Genomic DNA, 24,502 nt, shown 5'->3' with positions numbered 1-24,502 from the left:
TATGGAAAAGGACATTTGCTAAAGTTTTATCGTAAATAACCCACCGGAGCCGTAAATTTCGTATCACGGAACAGCGACCAATTAGCAAGTGGCCCGCAGTCAGACCCCCTATATACGTTTTTATCCTGACGTTCAGACATCTGACTTCGTCAAAATAACTCACTCAGACTTATTTTATTTCTGTATGCAAATGCACTCCAATTAGCGGCACTAACGTTTCTTGGTAATATTCATTATTTCAACTCGGGGATTTTTTCCCCGCAAGCCGCGTAAAAGCAAGATTGAACGGTACGGGAACGGAGTGGATTCTTGGGCATCTGCTTATTAACGTTTAATCTTTGGTAAGGTCCATCGATTTTAATTAATTCAATTAAAGTATTAAGGAGTAGGTGAAGGTTGTGGCCCTCTTCTGAAATTTAAAAACTTAACGTCGTCGCCGTAACGACTCGCCGAGTATACAAGGGGAGGCGAATTAATCAAATAATACGGCCGAGGCGCGGGGCCAGAGCCCCCTGCCTGCCCACCCCCCGCTCCCCGCGAGCGACCGCGTGGCTCAGTCGCGATCGAAACGCCGAAGGGGAAGTGTCGTCGCTCCCCGCAAAACGTTACTACTTTTTTCGAAGTTCTCTATACTGGTTTTGTTTTAAAGTTTTGCAAGGAAGTTTTATGTGTCCAGTCTCTTATCCTGTTGAACATAAAGGTTAAGAGTCTGCTTTCGGCCGTGTAGTTCATTGAGTTGGTTGTGTTTTTTTTGTTATTGTTAAGTTCTTTTTTGTTTGGTGAATCGTGTCGGCCCAGAGACCGCCGGTCCCTGTGAGGCAGCAGCCTGGACGCGCCGCTAACAGACCCCAAAGGACACAGCCTTAGGTAATTATTTAGAAGACTTGTTTGATGCATGTTTTAAAGACAACTTGTAGGTATGTTGATAATGACAAAAAAATTTTTGGAGTATCTTCTCCAATCCAGAATGTTTGTAAACAATCTAACATGTGCATGCAAAATATGCTTAATTGTTGGAAAAGAAGTAAAAAAAAAAACCTACATAAATGGTAAAAATTCCTTGGTGAGAGCTCTTGTTAGCCAACCAGGAATAATAGCCACAACTGGGCTCAAAATTAAGAACGCACTACAAGAGGGATCAAATATATTAAAAAAAACCAGCATGCTCCGACGCACTGCACGTGCTTTAATTACTTCTGTAACTCTATGAGGTAGGTAGGTACTTTCTTAAATTTGAAACTGGGCAGCAAACAATTTGATTACAAATTTCGTGCTGGCAGAGACCTACCTACGTATACACATATATTTTTTACATAATGTAAATACATAATATAAAAATATATTGAGTCAAAAGTATTGTAATGTTGCCTTTTTTTCTGTTAAACTTTACAGTGTGCAATAAAAATTTCTAGCGGAACAATTTGTCGGTTCTCTTTGAACCAAGTATTAATTACACCCAAGTTCAATAAAAAAAAAACAAAAAAGAAATAAATAAAGAATAACCTAAAAGAGGTACTTGGTAGGTAGGTACCTACCTATCTATGATGAAGATATAATATAGAAGTCAAATATTAAAAATTATTTGTAACAAGCATGTGTACTGATCTAATGACTAAATCATAAGATGGAATTCAATTAATGAGAGAAAAATTAACCCATCAGAGATTTATTTATCTTGAACATGAATTTTCTTTTAAATAAACCTACTTTTAATTAAAGCTTTAACGAAAAACAAATAGAGATGGAGAGAGGCACAACCCTTGCGTACAGCGGCTTTCCGTCATGCTGGGGTTGGTAATATCGTTGTTAGCAAATTTATTTATTCCAATGACATTTTATGTGAATGAATTATAAAGGGTAATAACCTACTCTTGCATATTGTTGATCTCTCAGTTACAAAAATATATTTTGTCAAGTAGGTACTTACTGTGAAAGACTACCTACTACAATACAAAAGTAATGAAATCAACTGATATTGGTCAATATCAATTTATTAATCGCCGGTGTTTACCGACGAATATGACAATAAAAAAATGATGCTGCACAATAGGTACTTTAACGAATTGACGTGACGCATAATAAGACGGGTTGAAATTAATTACTTAAAACATATTTAAGCAATATTTATTATACAGACTACTTCATTTCATCGCTGGTTTAATTAAAACGAGTGCCCCTCCCCCTCCGGGTGTGCCCCCTCGTGGGCGTCTCTGCTTATATTTAGATAATTGTACAATCATCTAAATTAATGAGACCTCTCGTCCGGCGCTGGCCTCCATTGTATTGTGTTTATGCTGCCCAGACAACGGATACACGGTGACAATTTTAATTTAAAAATTCTAATTAATTCATTCCGTTCCCTGTTTTCGGATGCAAAATATTTTTGGGTAGATGTTTCCTCCGGTTAAGAAACACAATAACTTTGTTTAAATCAAATGGATCTGGTTATTTTGATATGAGTCGTCGCGAAGGGTTTTTATTGTTTAATAGAAAAACATGGTTCTAAGAAACACATCAGGCAAACGTAATATACGATTTCCATAATTTTGACAAACAATTAATTAATCTTCTACAAATTTATATCCGATAGGGTTATAAAGGAAGAGTAATCTCTGTGGGTGTTCATAACTCTGTTGTCGAGAGTGATAGAGCTCAATGCAATTAAAAGTTTCACTGCGTGCGTGGACCGGCGCCCGCGAATCTACCTTAATTTATGCCAGCGATAAGCTCAAGTTATGAGAACCAATTAATTACTTATTTCAGGTAAGATTCCCATTTAGATATGGCCATATTTTAATAATAGATAACATTAACGAATTCGTACCACCACAGATTTAACAATTGTGCGTGGTTTGACTTGCTTGATCAATTGAGAATGAATTTTGTAGGGTAATGCAAGCACTATAATTAGGTCTTAAAACATTATTCTAAAGTAATATAGTTAAATATATATATATATATATATATATATATATATATATATATATATATATATATATATATATATATATTAGAATTATAAATATTATAGGTCTAAAAGTACCTTTTAAAATGAATTCGAATACATACATACATATAATCACGTCTTTATCCCTTGCGGAGTAGACAGAGCTAACAGTCTTGAAAAGACTGATACGCCGCATTCAGCTATTTGGTTTAATGATTGAATTGAGGTTGTTAGGCCATCGCCTACAAGAAGAATCCCAAGTTTACAACCCTATCCCTTAGTCGTCTTTAACGATATCCATACGAACGAGATGGAGTGGTCCTATTCTTTTTTAATTGGTGCCGAGAACACGGCATACATTCGTATACCAATAATAAAAAAAAAAACACGTATAGTTGATATCGCTTGTCAAATTAAATGCATCAAGCAACAGAAAGATGGAGTGGGCAGGACACCCCGGAAGGCCCCGGGCGATCTGTCTAATGAACCCGTACCTCCCCCACAGCCTGATTTATTAACGAATTAAACGCATTCTGCTGCACCCCTATGCAAATACGATATACAGCTTGTAAATTTAATTTTAAACAGCATCAGAAATTAAACCTTTTAATTGAATATCTTAAAATTGTGCTCGTTCTCAACTTTAAGTTCGTAAATTATTTGTCTACAATACTTTTAAGTAAGTAGTTTTTCTAACCCATAAGTAGGTATTCATTGACGTGGAAGATTAAAAGCAATCGATGCTTAAATGTCAATGTTAACTAAACCATGGACACAATCATTAATATTTTAAATTTATTGCAATTGAAGCCAGTACAAAGGAAGACTCCATCGGTGTACCTATTAAATGTGCGTTGTTACACGGAAACCAGACCCTTGGTACTAGATTCTAATTTGCCCAGGGACAAGACGGATAAAATACAAGATGGTAGATATTAATTATTTTAACCAAGATCATCGATGACCTTTAAACCAAAAAATCAAGTGATTATATCAAGTATTAAAATGTAGGACACGATTTCCTTAAACAAAAATAAATATTTAAATGGAATTAATATACTGAAGAATAAAATTTCGTAACTTCGAAATTTAACTGAAAATGGAAGTAATTGGAAACATACGGATACCGAGATAACCAGTTCCACATGGCTGACTCTCTACCTACACATTAGTTCCTTATATTTAAACAGCATCTAAACAACTCGCTTACTATGCAAATAAAGCTTGGAAAGACATAACAAGTCGTTATTACCACAAGAAATGAAAGTTCCAGTTCCTTTTGAAGATATTTTTTTCATTCTGTAAACGAGACATTTTATATGAAGCTTCATAAAAATGTTATAACACTGTTCAAGCAAGTAACTAACAAAATCTGATGAAACAAATATATGTTTGTATTATAATGCAGAATGCACTTACCTAGATTGGTATATTAATAAATAACGATAATGATAAAACCCAAAAGAGAGAAGGGAGGACTGCTAGTATCAAATAATTCTCGAATTTATTCAAAATCAAACGTCTATTTTCTGCGGTTCTTAATAGAATAAATACATTGAGTCGCAAGCCAGACGCTATTCTAAAATGCAGAGTACGACAGGTGTACGTTCCCATGTTCCTCTTATAAAAGCCTTTTTCGGAGGATATTCAAACACCACAAATGAGAATTGATTGTCGAGATAAGAGGATTAGCAAAGTATCACTGACATCAATATTTATCTTGTCATACTACTAAATAAATTATGATTTGAACTTATAGCATTCCTTGTTTTATAATTATTAGATTTTGGACCCTCAGGTATCATATATATTTAGGTTGTGTTAAGTCGCTGGCAAATTTAATTTATATTGTCTTATTAATTATTAATGTAAGTAACTACTTGGTCCATTGAATAAACTGAAAGTCTCCCATATTATTGTTTCTTCCATTATTCAACACCCTGACTTGCAAGGGATGGCTGCTAAAATATTAAACACACGTTATAAACACACCACCCCAAACTCATCTTCAGATGTGGAAGACGCTGATATAAAAATCATTGTCCAACTTTTGCAAAGAACAAACTTTGCGTCTCCTTAAATATTCAGATCCAAACTTATGGGTAGGCTTTAAATCTCAGTCGAACTATTTAAGGCTCGCAATGGAATTCTCATTGAGGCAACGGGCCCATAGTGGAACACCTGCTTTGATATCGCATGCCCTCTCCCCAGTCCGTAAGTCCACATTGACTAAACCGGTTTCGATTACAGGTTATAGCTGCCTACTTATCCGTTTGGCGGAAACGAACCTCTCACATTGCTTGTTCTGCATATTCTCTACAATGTATTCCTTTGTCTTAATTTTATCTTCAAAATTTAAAATATTCTTAAGTATAAAAATATTAAAATATTATTAACATAAGTATCCTTTCCTGATATCTCAACAATGTAAGAGTTAACGCACAATTAAAACTTAATTATTTTTCTCACGAAAGTAGTAAAGAAATTATTAATGAGCTTACAAAATATACCAGCTGCGACTGGCCTCAATAATTCCACTAAATACATTTTCTAGCACTATTTACAAAACGATTACCAACGTTGCCACTATTCTTGGAAGAAGCAATTCAACTGCTATACAAAAATAAACAAAGTCACCGCAGTTTATTTGTCTTTGGGGAGAGGTGGTCCCCGAGCTTGGAAACTAATGATTGTTTAAAGAATTTATATAGGCATTGGAACGTATTCATCTTTAGTTATATTTAACCGTTTAATGTGTGACACAAGTTCAATAATATACACTATTTAAAAAGTTGTTTCTTGACAGTAAATTATCAGTTAATATATTCTTTGCTATCCATTACTTGCATCGTTGGTATAACAGACGTGCATCCACTCTTAAAATTTAATATTAAGTAAGGTACCTATTTATCAGAAAATCCTAAAGATAGCTTATCTACGATTACTATTCTTTCGATGACACTGATTAAAGGTAAACTTCTATGAAAGACAAGGATGGTTATATTTATCTTGTCATGATGAGAGATGTTTTTTCATTCTTTCACTGCGTGCGGCCACTCAATAAGTATCAAGTCATCCTATTTGATTATAGAGAGAATTTCGTGTTTTAAATTGGTACTAATTATTGTTTTGAGTCGACTCTGGTGGCAACCTTATGAAATTGTCTTCTTCTAAAGTTATTCGGCCAATAATGATGATTATAACATTTAGAAATTTATAACAATTACACAAAATGATCCTGAAAAAAAATTACTCACAAATAATTCTAGGATGACAAAACTTACTATGAATTTAAAAACAAAGCTTTAGAAACAGATCACAAAATCTTAAAGCTAAAAATCCGTATTTGACCTGAGTATTTCATGACTTCGGCATTAACCCTCGCATTATTACATCAATTCCACGAATAGGACCTCTTGGCGATAAAATAGTGCGATTGCACACGTTGTATTGTAATATGTACAACTTGAAATTAATAGCTATCCTTAGCTAATGCCGGCTATAACCACGTAGAGACGGGCCCATATTTCACCCGGTCGCTATGGCAACCAACGCCAAACAACAACAGATACTTATAAAATACTCGCCGGCAATAACTCAATGACGAAGATTAAAGATAAACTGCTCGAGTTAAAGAAATAAATTCATGATTTATGGAAAAATATCCATATACATTTTATTATTTGCTTTGACAAATCAGTGTAACTACGCGATCTGGCTCGTTTTCTTAAATGTAGTAAGGAAAAACACATTTTGAAGCTAAATAAAAAAAGAGATTAATATTAAGATGTAAACATAAAATGTGACAATTCTTACATATATACGTTCTATACCCGGAAGATAAATATCGTGGCAATTGTTTTAATAGTGGTTTTTCCTTTAATAACAAACTGAATTCAATTATCTTACAGCAGAAACTAATTAAATTTCATGACTCAAACTACGAGTATAACACACGAAGTTGAGGAGAATATCAAAATCATAGGTTGACTTTAGAACAATTTGTTGCTTCATTATCGGGGCGTCCGGAGCGCTAACAGCAACTAAGTAGATAACAATCAGCTGAAGGCTTGTTCGAGACACGAAATTAATTAAAACAAGTTTGTTCGCGGATCCTATACAGGGCGGACAACGCCGTGCTGAGTCACTAGGTAATTACACTATAGACGCCGGCGAGCGTGATTACAATAAGTCACACGACCATGATACTTACAAAAATGGAAAGTGACATACTTATGTCTTATCAGTTGTCACATGCGAAGAATTAACATTACTCGTAATCTCTTTCACTATTATTGTTTTAACAAAGATAATCATTTTCAATATTCGGGATAACATCAATTTTTTACCTAAATGACATGACATCCCAAAGGATTAAGAAAAAGTGTCATCTCGCTTCCAGGATATTCAATATTCTTTTTAAGGTCCTTGAATACTGCGGTGATCGCGCCTTGTCATCGGGAATTTTAATTATATTCAGTGATTAATTATGTGTAACGAGTAAAGACGGGGAAGGCTGATAGCTGATTGATGACGAGCACCAACTTCTGTTTTGCGCCTCCAGTGCTGCGGTATTGTCTTATATTAATTGTGACGTTAAACGTTCTATTTTGTTTCATTGTTCCCCACATAGTGGGCGATGAAATTTGATTTATTTCGCAAACTGAGTCATTGTTGTGATTAATTTTGTACTGTCTTACGTAGCCTCTTATTTTTCACCACAGCTAATTCATCACCGGATGTTAAATTAGTCTTATACACAGAGTTTTAGACTTGCGTGTAATCGGCGCTATGCTCCTAATTGGCCGAATTCTTTTGATGTTTTAATGTTACGAGTAATAATAAAATGCGTGTTAAATTAGCGTTGTTATATCACTTGGAAATATAACGGTCGCTTCAGTTTAACGAGGACGCTTGGGATTCGAATATCTGAATGCAATGGGAATTTAAATTTCCTCGCCCCTTGAGATATATTTGATACGAGCGGGCAAGTGACTCGCGGCATTTGTCTGTCTCGTCAATGATTCGCTGATTTCTTGTTCCTACCAACAAGACCGATGGGATTAAAACATTAAATTGTCGACAAAACCTGCTTATGTTTTGAATGTCTCGTCAACGTCAACTCGAGAAAGTTTGCACAAGTGTTAACTATCTGTAACAAATTGAATAATAGTTAAGATACTATGTTTCATTTGTTTGCAAGACGTCAGTTTCCAATACATTGAAAAGGCATGACTTATCTGTAAGTAAACACAAAAAGCCATCTGTTTCTGAGCGACAACTGACTTTAACCAGTTCATTTAAAAGTACCTTATTAAAAAATACACTCAATAAAAGAATGTATCTAACTACCTAGGCCCATCAAACAAATTTATTTATCCCAAAATAGGTTTTTAATGGAATACTAACCTACTATATTTACAACGGTACTATATTTTTAACAGTATTATGAGAATAATGAATAGCTCTGAATAGAAAAAAAAATCAAAAACGTTTCAAAACTATTTTTATCAAAGCAAAAATAGTTTGAGGAAGGAAGGCGAAAGCGGAAGCTGTCTATGTTCTAAAACTGCGTCCTAGACCACACGCGATCTGTAAATTCTTGGAACATTGGGATTGAATGAAAGCGGACAGGCGTGAAAATGCAAATGACCCAATCGTGTAAATCGCACTCGTCGTGTATGTAAATATCCGAGCATTCATATATTATTAAACAAGCGATTACCCCTAAATTTAGATCCGCATAGATACTCGGGAATTTCGGAATCCTCGCTGCAAATCCGACAGTTTTAATCAAATTATGCGCATTCGTTTTGACTGTAATTGGTGCGTTTAACATTGCAAACACTAGGTATTTCGATTTGTAGACTCCTTCCTCCATTAGATAATTCAGATAATTTTCATTCCTAGATACTAATGTCTCTCGATTTTATATATATGGTAATGCCGTACGTGTTAAAAATTATTTTGTAAAAATAAATTGAATTGGTTGCTAAGTAGCTAGTCGTATTTAAATAAATAAAATGCTAATTACCGTCAAAGCGTCTGAGTTGAGGCTGAGTCACTCAAAGACACAATCACTTATTATATACTCGTATTTATAGGTATAAATTATAATATTATGAAGCGATCAAGCTACTTAAAATATTATATCATTCTTTGTTTTCAATTAACACAATAATAATAAGTGAGTTAATACATACGCGTCGTTTAAACAAGTTAATATTGATCTCCCTCTTTCTCTTATTTAAATTATTTTATTCAAATTATCTTTGTGTGTTCCCAATTGCATCCTTGGTCCGTGACGATATGCGCACAGGACTTTCACACATTTGACACTTTCCGAAATTTTTTCTTTTCACTTTGTCTGCAGTTGTCTGTTTTACGACCGCTCCGAGTACTTATAATATCAAAGAGATCAATTAAAATGGCCGTGTCAAAACAGCACAAGCTTAATATTTGTTGGTAATTCCCACGGCGCGGCGTCTTCCACCGCTATCTAATCTGCTCAGGGCGGGATATTTGCACGGTGATAATGCGGTAAATGGCCCTTTCTGTAACACATTTCGCAATACACTTAGTATGAATGTTAGTTTTAAATGAAATATGAATAAAATTGCATATTAAAGTTTAAAACCGGAAGTATTTTAAAATTGCATTGAACTTACATAATCTGAGTATAAAACTGTTTAATATGTAATTATTGAACTTAGTTTCTTTGTTTACCATGCGTTTTAATTGTATTTATTTCGTTTTACTTTGAGAAATGAGAAACACTAACCATACATCAAAACAAGTATCAAAATAATTTATTTCGATTACATCCGTATAAAAAATTATATGTACTTACATTGAGATAACATTATTATTGTCACGGCTAGTGCCTAAGGTTACTTTTATAGGTATGTATCACTAAGAATGATTGAATATAAACTTAGTTGCAGATCTGTCTGGTTACCAGTTGAGTGAAATAGTTTATTTTTATAGGTTACATGCACACAAAATCCACAGAAACGCTACAAAACCATTTCCATATAAATATAACATGTTTTATAATGGTACTACGTACAACAATTTTCCGCAATATACTGACAACCGGATACGGTGCATCGACAATTTTACTAGAAAACTCGGCTATCAATAAAACATATCGAGACTTGGAATTGTTTAAATAATAGGAACGTAATAAAAACATTCGGGGTCCTCGAGCAGCTACAGGGGGCGCCAAATTGGCAACGGTTCACGAGGGTGCTCCACGGTCTTCCCATACGTTAAATACGCAATTTAGAGTTCCATACAATCAGCCAAATGAGCCAGTACGCGTCAATGCAATCAATTACGCATCTTTTGCCGTCTATTCGATATTGGGGTTCAGTAGGTCATGGAGGGAAATGTTCTTATACACATTTTTGTTGAGATATATTGTACACATTTTCTATTATCTATCTCTATCTATCACGATATTAGACACTAGTTGTTGAAAACATTTGTAAAACAAATAATATCTAATGAAATCTTAAAAAGAAAGTTCTTTTACTAGACCTCTTCCAATCAAAAAGTTTCTAGTATTAAATAAAATTGTGAATCATTATAAAAAATCAATGGCTTTTTATAGGAATAAAGTAAACCTATTCACAGGCACTAGAAGATAGTGATATTTGCATAATTGAGTCCATATCTTTGACACGTGCAAATTGGCGTGGCTTCCAGATCGTAAGAAGTATGAACTTGTTAAAGTATTTCTAAGCGTGTGAAGTTTTAACGAGACTTTTTCCTGCTATATAATCGGAATATAAAACTATTTGGCGTTGCTCATTATAAAATAATTTGAGTGAGTGTGAGTGAGTTTAATATTTTATATAAAGTGATAAATGAAACGTCTATTCAGAAACAATTCCTGTTTATCCAAATACTATTTTAGATTGTAACTACTGGTATCTTTGGGTTTTTGCTCCTGAGAAAAGCTGTTAGTGGACATTAAACTTTAAAATGAAAAGCTGAGAATGCAATCTCTATGTTATGACGAATGAGAGCAATATTAAACTAAATAAAAATAAATAAATAAATAGTTATAAAAATGGAACAGATTTAAACTAAGAACATTTCATTGAGAAGATCACACAAATTAAGTACCAAAAACTTTTTAAGATATATAAGACATTTCAGGAAAAAGATTGGTGCTAATTACATATCACATAAAGCATGCGTGATCGACCATACAAAAACTTAAACAGGTATACTTGTACTTACATGCTCATTATGAACTGACATTCTAGGTAAACGAACTCCAAGCATGGCCTGTTGGTAAACGCCCTCCACAAACAAGCCAACGTACCTGGCTTGCCTGCTCACTAATTTAAATTCCAAATCACTCAAAACTGTTTTTAGAGACAGAGGAACAAATGTGTTCAAAGGTCACAATATGACAGGTTGTCATTCAGAATCACAATTTTACATAAACTTGACCCCAAAAGCCTAAGTCTAAACTTGGCAGTTGAATATTTTAGGGTTCTTTTCTACATCAAAATTTTTATTGCATTGATTTTTTGTATGAAATTGCTAAACGATTTGACCAGCCATTTAATAGTTTAATAACTTTATGCCTTATAATTAAGTGTGCTGTGCGTTTATTCATTTCTACCCACTTATGTTAGTTAATGACTTTAACTTCAGTTACAACTAAAGAAAATTTTCATTACAAACAAAACTTTCCCTTAATGCGAATATAATTCTGCTACCGACGGGACCCTCCTTGGTTAATTCCAACTCGCTCTTAGATTTACTGTTTAACTACAAGTTTTGTTTTTCCTGCGCTCATCAGACGAACAATGAACGACCTGCGTCTGCGCCAGTCTCGGCTGTCCATGAATTTTCCCCATTGTTCGATAAACGTAGGTAAAATAGTGTACCGTTTGCCAAGTGTTGCGTTAAATTTGTGAGCTGCAATGACCTGTCAGCAACTGTTTTATTATGTTTATTATCGGACTGATTTCTTGTAAACATTCGAAGCTAATAATATACTTCTTGCCTTTGTTAGACGGCTTGATTTTAGAACCAAACTATGTTATTGATGGGAAAAATAGAAGCTCACTTAACATCTTCAGCAGTGGCCCGAAATAAAGCAATTTGAGTATTATTGGAAACACGAGGCCAGCCTAGTAGTTCTCGGGTGAATTACAACTAAATGAGCTTGTTTGTTGCAACTCTTATTTCGAACGCTATTTTCCTAAATAGCGAGAGAAAAAGGAGGTAGATTATCTTACTTATTGGAGAAAATCGTTGAGCAATGGGCACATATTTTAATTTATGCTTATATTACCAAGAGGAATTAATTACCCATATACATATGTATGTATTTTTTTAATTTTAACAAAAATAAATTTTTGCTAATGAAAATGAGAATTCGGTTATTTTTTTAGTTTAAGTTACAAAATCAAAAATACAAATGGTATCTCATTGTATATTAGTAGATATGGATGGGATACGGGATCACCAACTACTAAAATATTTTTCTGCCGACTGCTCAAGCTTAACATCAACCAGCTCAGCTTTTGCAAGATAAATATTTTAACAATGAAAACACACAATAAAATGTAACAATAATTTTGAATCATTTAAAATTAACTTATTAAAAAAACACACACAATACCAATTTATTCTACATACAGTAATAATAGTAACACTAGGGTCACCAGATGCGAGGCACCCCACTGCTTCGCTAACTACATTCACACATAAAATAAATTATTTTTATCTCACTATTTACCCCAATTTAGTCCATTGTAAAGAACGATGACAACTAAACTTTGCAGATTTTTTCTAGATAGCCATCGTATTATCGATTAGTTAATTGAAACTCATTGAAATAAGTGGAAAATAAACGTACGTTATGTTTTAAATATTTATTTTACATATCAACGAACTACCTATAAAGTTAGAACTTATAGTTTTTTAGATATACATATAGTATATTTTAAAAGGATGTAATTCATTTTACTAAGCAGTATTAAAATTAATTTAATCTCTCAAAGCCCGACAACCATTACAGGTTTCAAGTTTACACAGAGCAACAAACATCTGTCCATTACGACTCCAAAGTAGAACAGAATCAAATCCAATAAGTAACATAGATGAAATTAAAAAGCCACGGTTAAACGTGTATTCTGAACCACGAGATCATTTTTCTTTTCAAAAATCCCATAACAACAAAAATAGTTATAGTCAACAAGGAGTAAAATAAACTAATGAATAGTCAACTGTAAGCTCCTCTTGATAGATATGTAGGTAGTCTTTTTTTATGATACTCGACGTCTCATCGATTCCTCGTACATTCATTTTTAAACTCGATAATATTGGATAAGGTAACAGCTTTCCTCGTCACGTGACAACAGTATAAATTGACCTAATCTAAAAAGCCATAACGGTGCGTTCACCTCCAATAAACATGAAAGTATTGAGTGTAAAATCTTGTTTTCTTATTTCGTAAATTTATCCATTAAGGTACGTGTTGCATTGTGTGCAGCCTCTTTGTTTCCTGGTACTTAACAATTAATTTATTTTAAGTTTTTAAATTTATTTACGTACTAATGTATTTCTCTTATAAAAAATAGTAAAGTAAGTTCTCTACGACACAAGGTTATTTACCTTTAATTATTTAATATAAAGTATAATCCATACAATACATAATACCATTGAGTTAGTTTCTCGTAAAACAAGTCTCGAACTTAGTTCGAGGGTAACTCAATCTGCGTAATCGGTCATGTATATATTCATTTATTATTTTCTCTTATGAGGTCTCCTGGGCATTTATGTATTTCTACGGAAACCGTTTATTAGTAACTAGTCGGGAGGTCAGGTCAAGTGCACCTGCCCGATCCCTGCATACTTCTTTCGCTTCATTCATATTCATAACTCTCTTCGTGCAACTCGTCAGTTTCGGATACTCTTCTCTTCTATTGGATCATGGTTACACAATCAGTATCATCTAGTTGCCTAAGTGTGCAGGTTCGAATAAAAAAGCTTGATTTCACCTTGGGCTTCACGCTTTTTTATTCGGACATACTAACCGTTCGACCACCGACGCTCTAAAGGTCAATGACATTAGCACAGTAATTACCTCCGCTCATTTGCATGTACCTACGTGCGTCGGAGCATTGTTTATGAACAGGGAGATGACGAATTTTCTTCCGGTTTCACCGCTTTGGCTGGATTTATGCATTCTGTATTGTTATTGTTGGCCTCCGTGGCTCAGCGGTAGCGTGCCTAGCTGTAAGATGTGGAACTACTTTTGGGGCCTGACCGGGGCATAATGAAAGATGATAGCTATATTTTTCGAAACCGACCTAAATCTTTTTAAGCATTTCATATTTATTATAATTCATATCGTAAAAGCAAAAGAATTTGCTCTACACTTACCTCTACCTAACACCTTTAGATAAAGCATTTATGAATTATAGCTTGAATCAAATTGTGTCAATACATCTATTCATCTATTACTTATACCTACCTACAATTAATACTTATACCTACAATAAATTTATAAAAATATAATAAGCGCATCCAAATTTTTATTTGCCAAAAGCAGCAAATATGCTGTAATGTTTTAATGCGCACTCTAATTTAGGGAGCACTGATAAAATGGGAAGTAAGTCTTAAATTACTCACTTACAGAGTAGTTATCCGAAAGAGCTTTTAAATCATTCACAAAACACTAATGGACGTGGGGTAAGGGCGCGGAGTAGAGCTTACGGGGTAGTGGGGGGAGGTTAGTCCCCCGCGGGCAATGAAAATAGAGAATGAGATGTAACAATATAAAGGTGTTCCGATTGCCTTGAATAGCAATCAGGCTGAGTATAAGATAACATACGCCAAGTTTCAAGAGATTTTTCGTCTACATTTCTACTACTGTGACTAATGTCCATTTATTGTTATTTCTCTTATTGCGTTATGTGTAGTTATCTATTCTTACCTTCAAATTATTTTTAACCAACCAAATTACAATCTCAGTTTGGTCTTAAGGTTCGACTGGTAGGGAATGTCTTATGGCATTTAGTCAATAGGTGGACATTATTTTAGATACAATAAACTTTAAATTAAAAAAATCATGATCAAATTTGCAAAGACCAACGTTTCAGTTTAATCTGTCCATTCATTCCAAATGAATTAAAAAATAATTGGTAAAACACAGAAGCTAGAGACTCGTAAAATGCTACTCGCGACACGGTGACGACCCCGATCCAATTTTTAATATTGTAAAAAGGATCCGTTCGCTTATTGTGGATCTCAGGTACTGGATGTAAGTTAGAATAATAAATGTCGAGGGGTAGGGGACAGACAGACCGAGTGCCATTATAATGGCGGCAATTTAATTAGATCTCCCCATTATTACCCCTGATTCCCCATAATGCCGGTTTAATACACCCCGTTCGTAGATTTATACATAGATTTAAAATTACAGTTATTGAGAACGAATTATCGTCGTGTGTGCATTGTAATTTGCTATGGAAATTACAGTTTACATCGGTAATGCTATGTGATGATTGTAATAATTATTGAGCTTATTTGTTTTATGTTTGCTACGATTGCACTCGTTAAGACTAACTGTGGGAAAATACATGCAAATATATTTTTAATTCAGACTTGTTAGTAGTAATAGCTTTAACCAGTCAACCAACATGGCTGTAATTTATTATAGTTTCTAATCTAAATTCCGGAAATAGATCAATAGGGTTCAATCAAGTGGATGATTAAAATATAAGTAAGTACAGAAATCTTATCAGATTTCTTCATAACATTACGGCAAATATCAATACAGACGAAGTATTGATTCTGCTGTAGCCGAGAACTGATTAATTTAAAATGATTGTTTACACTATCAAAACTTGGGTGCCGCCGACAGTGTCAATAAACATAACGATGAGCGGCAAGTTGACTAAAATTTTTGGTTACAAATTCCGTTTAAAAAGCATAAAATTACTTTCTGAACGTCGGAATTTGATCACCCGATGCAATCACCCGCGCCGATAGGCTTCCGGCTCATCGATATTCGTAACGAATCGTCGAAATTCAATAATTATCCCGAACACGACTTCATTCACGAAAAAACATTACAAAAAGGTGTGAATGGAAAGAGGTAGGCACCGGTCAGTTTTTGTGTTGCGATCGGCCTATGAAGTGCGGTGGGTTGTCTTCACGTGGCCGTCCTGAGTCGTGTAGTAGATAAGATTAAAAGTGGGCAGGAGGTAATCAGTGCGCGACCAAACTGGTTGAATGGAGCCGATCAGTTCATTCATGAGTTGGGATGCCATCACGCGAAGCCGGCAGCCTCTGAGGCGTCCTCTAATGCGACAGTTGATACTGTTGCGTTATCCATTTAAGTTCCGCGCCATGCATGGCGACTCTCATAAGCATGGTTCACCGTTAACCACTAAGTATTAATTACAACGATAAATAAATAACTAACTCGTTATCATCAGTCACTATTTTAATATTTATTTTCACTTCTTGATGCATTCGACGATACTTTGTATTCTAAAGCACCTTACAGATATTCTGTTTGACAGTTGGATATAACAAATGTACTGTACTACTTTTTACTGCATTACTTTACCGTATCTTGGACACATTAACAAATACAGAGTCAAATCTAGGTCATTAATTCTCAGAATTCACAGTTATGATGGGAGATTAGATAAACTTTATTTCCTACGGCTTTGATCTGTGTAAACGGGACGAATCAAAGTGTAGGAAATGTGTTAGTTCTGTATTTTTATTGCCGGCCTTAAATTTATAGGTTGTAGATTTATGCGCCTACGCAGACCTTGTTCAATAAAATGGTCAATAGCTGAGCGGATCCTAATAAAATAAACATTGAACCTCCAATGGTTTGATTCATATTAATGTTTGTGTGCTTCTGCAGTAAAGTGATTTTATGCTTATAATGAACTAACTACACAGTATTTTAGTAATTGCCAAAATAAGAGGTGCCAAAACTATAAAACAAAAATTGGAACACAAGACTAAAAAAGTGAAGTGTGCTGGTTAACTATGTTTACAGAGTACTTACGAACATAATATTAGCCATGGTCATCTGCGTAACACTCGTGTTTACTGTACGGAATAAAAATAAACTGTGTACTGGGCCAAACGATACTTTGATGCCATCCTTGATCTGATATTTCCACGCTTATTTTCACCTCGCCCTCCAAGTAGTCCTCCAAGGAGATGGTTGCCTAATTACATGTGCCTCTTTAAAGAATGAAAAAATCACAAAAGATATACTCACCACCATCACCGCCAATAAATAAATGTTTTTTGATTGTCCTGCAAGGTCTAACATCTGTATTTCACCTATAGCAAAAGTATATAAAAATTTGTATACTTTTGCCGGAAGAGTTTACTTAGAGTTCCTTTTAAATTCTTTACATTCTATGCTAATATTATTATTATTATTTGTTGCAGGTAATTTCAACCGTTATGTTTGACGAGTGGTGTTTTATCAAATAAGCAGATTGGTATCGTATTCCAAAGCCACGATTTGATAGTTATTTATGACATTTTACTTGTATTGATATATTTATTACTAAATGTTCTGTACATGGTTCTGAATTAAATACAATGTTCTCACTCTCATTATAGGATGTTTTGCCAATTGCATTTGAGTTCAATCGTTGCAACGTTTGAGTATGTAAAAGAAGAGCTTTTACTATCAGAGGGAGGAACATTTTGTTATATCTAAGGTTAATAGTTTCCCTTCGTTTGATTACAAAACATTGTTTGATGAGAAAGTAATTTTATATCTGGTTATCTATCATTGTTTGTATTGCTTGTTTATTTTTATTATCTCAATTTCCAAGAAAAATCTATTGAGACTTATCGATTTTATCTTAAGCTAAATAACAAATTGTATAATACGCTCTAATTGGCTCTACCTGAACAAAAATGGTAAACAAAAGTTTTCAAATATTGGGAGTTTTCTGAAAGGTTACATTTAATACTGGCTGGTTGTACCTACATCAAACTTTTTATTAATTCCGAGTTTAACATTATGACACATTCCCGCGTGGCGTCCCATCTCGCGAGACGCGGGGCGAGGTGCGGGGGGCGCCGGGGGTCCTCAGGAATGCAGTCTACCTGCACGGGACCACGCTAATCAATTTAGCTTTATTATCGTACCAATAACGCTTCATTACGACTCCTAGATTTATATTAGTGTTGTTTGCTTTGCTCTCGACCGTTTTGTGACTCTGTATCGGTTATACGGTTTGGACGTCTGCCTAGCACGTTTTTTATGAGCTTCATGTTCATTTTGTGTTTGTCTCACATCTCATATAGTGAATTTCTTATCTACAACAAATTGAAGTGTTTCACAGAATGATAACAATTTAAATATCAATTTTATAGTCATTTCAAACACGTCAATACAGTTGCGATGAACAAATATGAAACTTATGTTGAAGAAAATAAGGAATATTTTTTTATCTCAGTGCACTGAACTGTTAAATTGCTTAGTTATGTGTTTTGGGGAGAATTGGACCACCTGGCAACTGTCTGTCACCGAATCAAACGTCTGTCAATGTATTTCGTAGTATTATTCTATGAAATATCATATAATGAAACTTATTTAAATGCTCGTCAAAATTCCATTGAAGCGTGGTAAAATTAAAATAGATGTAGAAGAATTGTTGAGTGTTAGGTTTCCTTCCATAAGAGATCTCTCGTGTGTTTGTCTGTTTGTTCCTGTACCACAGCCAATTTCTTGGAATCCACTCATCCAACTTTGATAGAAGAATAAAAAAATCATGATACGAAGTACCTAATGTTATTTTGAAAATGTAAAGAACTTTCAAAAGCAGATGCTAATCTGAAACAAATTTAGAAAAAAATAAGCGTTGTAAGCTATGGTTACAATGACGTTTCAATGGATTCTTGGGTCTTCAATACCAGACGTTCACTACGGACGACGTCGCGAGCTAGAGAAAGCCAATATTCCCTTAGTCGACTTTTCAAATCAGCGCGGGAAAAGAAGCATCCAGTCATTGTTAGGTTATTTAAGATCATCTTTTGACTCTGTGTACCACACGCACACATAATCACATCTTACCCTTACAGGGTAGACAGAGCCACCAGTCTCACAAAGACTGAAAGGCCACGTTCAGCTGTATGGCTTTAATGAAATTGCGATTCACATAGTGAAAGGTTGCTCGTGTGAAAATCCAAGTTTATTAGCCCATCCCTTAGTCGCTCTTTACGACATCCATGGGAAAGAGATGGAGTTGACCTATTCTTAATCGCCGGGAACTACTCGACACAAGTACTCTGTATACCACGTAAGGGATAAAGACGTGAAATATGTATGTAATTAACTAATCTTTTATTAGGTATGGAATTCATACAATTTTAAGTTGTGTGTCTCTAATCTCGATAGTAGACCGCAGTTTGATTCCATTTCGGACCTCCCGTTGTTTCTATGGCCGCTATCCGGCCCGTGTCCATCACTGTCATTGTTTATTCATGTCAAACCTGAATATCAAACCGTTGTATCAAACTTAAAGAATACCCATAATTTCAAAATAGAAAAAAAATCTTCTTCCTGGCAATAATCCCGATTACATCCCCAAAATTTAATCAATTAAACTTATAAGCACATCGACCACACGGATGTCGTAAAAGGCGACTAAAGAAAAGGCTAATAAACTTGGGATTCTTCTTGTAGGCGATGGACTGCAAGAAGGGATATAGACGTATAAATATGCATGAATGTATAAATAAGCTATTTTAACGAAAACTCCACAGAGGATCGATAGAACCGAGAGTTACTTAATTTCGATTGGTTCCAATGACAAACAGAATGTAACGGATTAAACAACTTATATAAATTTCATAAGGACCAAAATAATAAAAGGTCTCCTCTAATTATATTGAAAATGTCATTATTTAGGGAACACGCGTAGCAATTATATCAAAGAACTCGAGAACCAAAACAGAATATTAGCGTACTTTAATTAGTTTAAAAACAAAGCTTAAAAACATCCGAGGTAGTCCGAGGTAGAATGACATCCGTCGGAGCCCCGGGCTGCGGCTAATGAGCCTGTAATGAGAACCTCCCGATTAACATCTCGATTGGATCATTTGTTAGCTAAAAGCTATACGCCATAACCCTCATTATATCAAGAGACTGATAAGTATTAAAAATGATGATTATTATAAAATGTCAAGAGTAAAAAATATTGTAATAACTAAGAGTTAGAAAAATTCGGTGCTATTCGAAAGAACTGAATGTTGAAAGTTGCATTTTGTCTAAATGTGTTTAAATATATCGAAATTACATACCAAATGATATATGATAATTAGTTAATGTTTTAGAATAATCTTGGAGTTGCGTAGGCAAAAACAAAGCCTTTACAATGTCCGTCCGTATGTACTTACATATGTATGTCACACTTTTATTCAGGATATTATGAGTAGTGCTATACATGTCACTGAAGAATGCTTTATATTACTAATTTAAAATAATACTCAAGTACTACAAAGCAAAAAAGAAATCTAGATAATAGCTCTACATTCTGCAATCAAACATATACTATTGTATTTATTTCAAGCATTATAAACAAATGAATCATGGCTCTGAATTTGTATTAACCTAAGAATTGCCATCGTGACTGTTCGTGTAGCCAACTCCGTTATAATAATAGGGCAAAGCTCAGACTATTAACAACATCAATTGAGTCATTTGTTTAGCCGGCCGCACAAAGAAACCCGATGTCAGCTAATTAGAAGTATTATTTTGATTGAAATTAACCACATTTGTTATAATTGAACCTTTTATATTCTCAATAACGCCTTCAGCTATCTCGGCCATTGATCAAAGGTTATTAATCGTCCAATATTAATATCACGGAACTGCATATCGAAACTTTTTTATCGTTTTCTTATTTAGTGATGGGAACAAACAAGTACTACTAATTTATCGATATCGCATCCATAATTGGATAATAAACTGAATCTAATTTATCGTTCGCTCGTATAGTTTAAGTGCTGCAATCTCAATACTGTAGATTACCAATGGATTGGATGAGCGTTCGTTGCGATAATTTTCATCAGAAATTATGATTGCCCTGAACACCTGCCAGCTATTCTCGGTAACCTTTTAAGGTCAGAATAATACCAGGATGGAGTTGAACCATTTTTAAATAATTAAGTATAGCTGAGTCATATATATAAAGTTTGGTTTAACTTTCTGTATTTGATTAATTGTTTCAAGAGCCTTCAGAGAGAAACGAGTCTCCGAAAGTATATTTAAACGATCATATCGTCTATATAAGAACGAAATTCCAATGTGAGCGGAAAAAAATGCATTTGATAGGTATTGTATTACAGCATTAACTGTCCGGAATATCTACAAATAAAATACTGTAAAAAGCTTACGGATTTAATTACATATATAGCGAATGATGGTAAATGAACAAATGAAAGTGGACATTTATTGTGTTTGTAAAGCTATTCTGATAAAAACCTGTTATCATTTGCCAGCATTGTAAATATTGAATATACAATACAACTTTTATTTTTATCCATGGGAAACAAACTTTTGTTACACGTCTCAACTCGTAGAAACATAATCCATTATGTTTTTAAGGAAATGTATGACATGATGGATGTAAAAAATTAAGATTTTTTTTCGAAGACATTCAATTTAACCCCGGAAATATTTCGAGCATGCATGTAAAGTAGCTATAAAATGAATGTGACGTATGACGTACGTAACCTACATGTCATTTTGTATGATTAAAAATCATCTGTATATTAGGTATGTCACTAAGTTTAGATTTACATAATTTCAAACAAAGTAATTTATTTTTAGTCTACTTTTACGAAACATTTTATAAAATTGAAACATTTAACATAAAACCAAGTCTTAGTATAAGAGCTAAGTTTATTTTCTAGCGTGATCTGAATTCACTTGGCTGCTTAACGAAAACCTCCGGGCCGGTCCCCAGGCGGGTATTTGTGGCGAAACGTTCGAAAATTACACAGTGTATGCCTCTATCACGAATACTTAATATATTTGTCGGACGAGGCACAATTATGGGCAGTCGCCGTGACGGACCGCTCCGTTGACCGCCAGGAGCCGGATGAACGAACTTCGGATGTGCTGTTCTGAGATCTAACTAAATGATTTCTCAATTTTGTGATCACGAAATCAAGATGCTGAATGGGGAGGGGCCTCCATATTGCTTTTTTATTATTATAGTAACTTATAAAAATTGGAATAGGTAGGTACTTTACACACTTATGATTTTAATTAATTGTACTCTTTAAATAAATTTTAATTTTTCTTTTAAACACATATCTTACTAATATTATAAATTTATGAGAAAATTGGGAGCATTATTTACATATGTTTGTTACGCTCTAACAGGTGTGGATGATATTTTACAGAAATGTAGCTTATACATTAGAATACCACATAGGCTACAATTTGACCAAGAGCAAGATTGCAGATAAGCGTGATAAAATATTTGACGTCGGTTCGTAGCTCCTAGACTCGCCTGCCTCTAATTACGGGTGAGAGCGGATCTGACCGAGACAAAGTCTGCACTTGTACGGTCATTATTATATATTTTTCGTCACGACACACCTGTTTGACACAATGACAAATCAGTCCCCATTAAAATAGTGTCGGACAAAACGGCCACTTTACATTCTAGTCACGTGCTCTTCTGCCATTCCGTATGGTTAATGTTCGCGGGTAGAAGGGGCGATGATTGTATGTGTACTTTGTAATTGTGCTATCAATTTTCGTCAAGCAATTGGATTTTTTTTTATTTCAACGCATACTATACGCAAGTCTTTTGTATTTACAAATACATGATCACTCGTCTTTCCGCAGGGCATAAATTCCATCTTTGCACTAGCCACGATCCTTACTTATTTTTCTTCTTTATATACATTCACCAATGTTTTCACGGAAGCTCTTTGATTTAGTATCTTCTGTATACATTTTTTTATTGAATAATTAAAATATTTTTTAATATCATTATTGCACAGGAAATTAATGTGTTGTGGCATTAAATGCAAGTAACAGAGCCATCGATCAAACGGTCCTTGCTTTGAGGTCAAACGCAAACCGGACGAAATACGTTCAACCCAGCCCATTAGTGCTTATTATTATGCTAATAATACGTATTTCGAGGCTGTGTGTGTAGTGGTTAAAGAGCTTGCCTGTGACCTAAAACTCCCAGATTTGGATCCGGCTGGCCTTACTATGAGAAGGTATTGTTTGTAAGAAGTAACGTTATTTATGTTTTAAAATCAAATCACTTAACTCCGATAAAATTGCGATCGAATTGTTTAATGAAGCATGACAATTAACCGGTGAAAAAGTTTAAATCGCAGGCGATTGGATAAAATTAATCAATGGCAGCTGGCTGCCAGTATAAAATAATAAGATTGCAGATATACACGCACGTGACTTCCGGCAGAGTAGGAGAATTTGACTCCTAAAAATCTTGTGGATATCGTAGAGGGTGATAATATATTCATGCATCAAAAATTTCAGTCGACCGTTAGAAGTTTGTCAAATATTTCCATAGCATATAAGATGCCACTTAATTTTAAATTTAGGCCCTGTGTTTTAAAGAGACGAGCGTGCAAAACATCCAAGATAATGTATTTTGATGCCATTTTCACATTCCATTTTTCAAAATACACTATACAAAGTACACTTCTATATAAATGGGTATAGAGTAAGTGAGTTGTAACTTTACATCACTAATTCTATACTGTTGATATTTTGTGCCGTCAGCCGAATGGATATTTTATGTTCCCGTGGGCGACGAGTGGGCTCCAATTTGTCCGCAGTTTTTTAATTAGTATGGATGCGAGAGAAAACGAATTGAACGCACCAGTTTCAGCGAAATGAAAAGTTTGCTAGGTTATACAAATTGACAAGCGCCGTGATTTAGTTCCGCTGCAGATTTGATTGGTTACAATTGCAATTAAAATATAAAATATTATTTTTTAATTGGTCAAAAAAATTAATACATTGTAGCATATCGCACAGATACAACAAATTAGATAGGTCATCTTTTTCAGACAACTGGCTATTTCTATCTCGTTAGGGATAAAGATGTTAAAATTTCGTTGTAAACATACTTACCTAAAATCGATGACTTTTGATGAATTTTATTTATCTGACAGCTTCGGAACTCAAATCCTTTTATCGAATAAATACTTGATCATCTTGTCATAAATTTTAAAACGATATCCAATAAATGCAGTCAGTAAAGACTCATTACTATAAATTTTTAAATTCTTAAAAAATTTAAACTTTTTTTAAAAACTCTCTTAAAAACAAGTGAACGAAAAATAGTCAATACGAAATGGTATGTATTGCGCTTTCCAATCTATTTATTACACTACTATCTGTGGTCTCGTAGACTCAACGGCTACGGCGTAGAGGCGGCGGTATGCTCACTTTTGATCTTACAAGTGTCCTCTTTATGTTTAAGCTAGCTATTGCCTATGTCTTCGCTTGCAAGTTATTGTTTATCG

The 24,502-nt window shown here is 34.3% G+C and overlaps 1 protein-coding gene across 1 annotated transcript in view; it reads left to right on the top strand.

Moving 5' to 3' along the window:
• Positions 1-570: 570 nt before the first annotated feature.
• LOC106143210 (LIM domain transcription factor LMO4) overlaps positions 571-24,502 on the top strand; it is an 84,578-nt gene continuing 60,646 nt past the window's right edge. The window contains exon 1 of the mRNA XM_013345236.2: positions 571-867. The gene's annotated coding sequence lies outside the window, so the exon portion shown is untranslated. The remainder of the gene's footprint in view (positions 868-24,502) is intronic.

Source organism: Amyelois transitella, chromosome 2, assembly GCF_032362555.1.
Source record: "Amyelois transitella isolate CPQ chromosome 2, ilAmyTran1.1, whole genome shotgun sequence".
Taxonomy (NCBI): Eukaryota; Metazoa; Arthropoda; class Insecta; order Lepidoptera; family Pyralidae; genus Amyelois; species Amyelois transitella.
The sequence above is the reverse complement of the archived record's forward strand: the minus strand, read 5'-3'. Positions and strand labels throughout refer to the sequence as shown.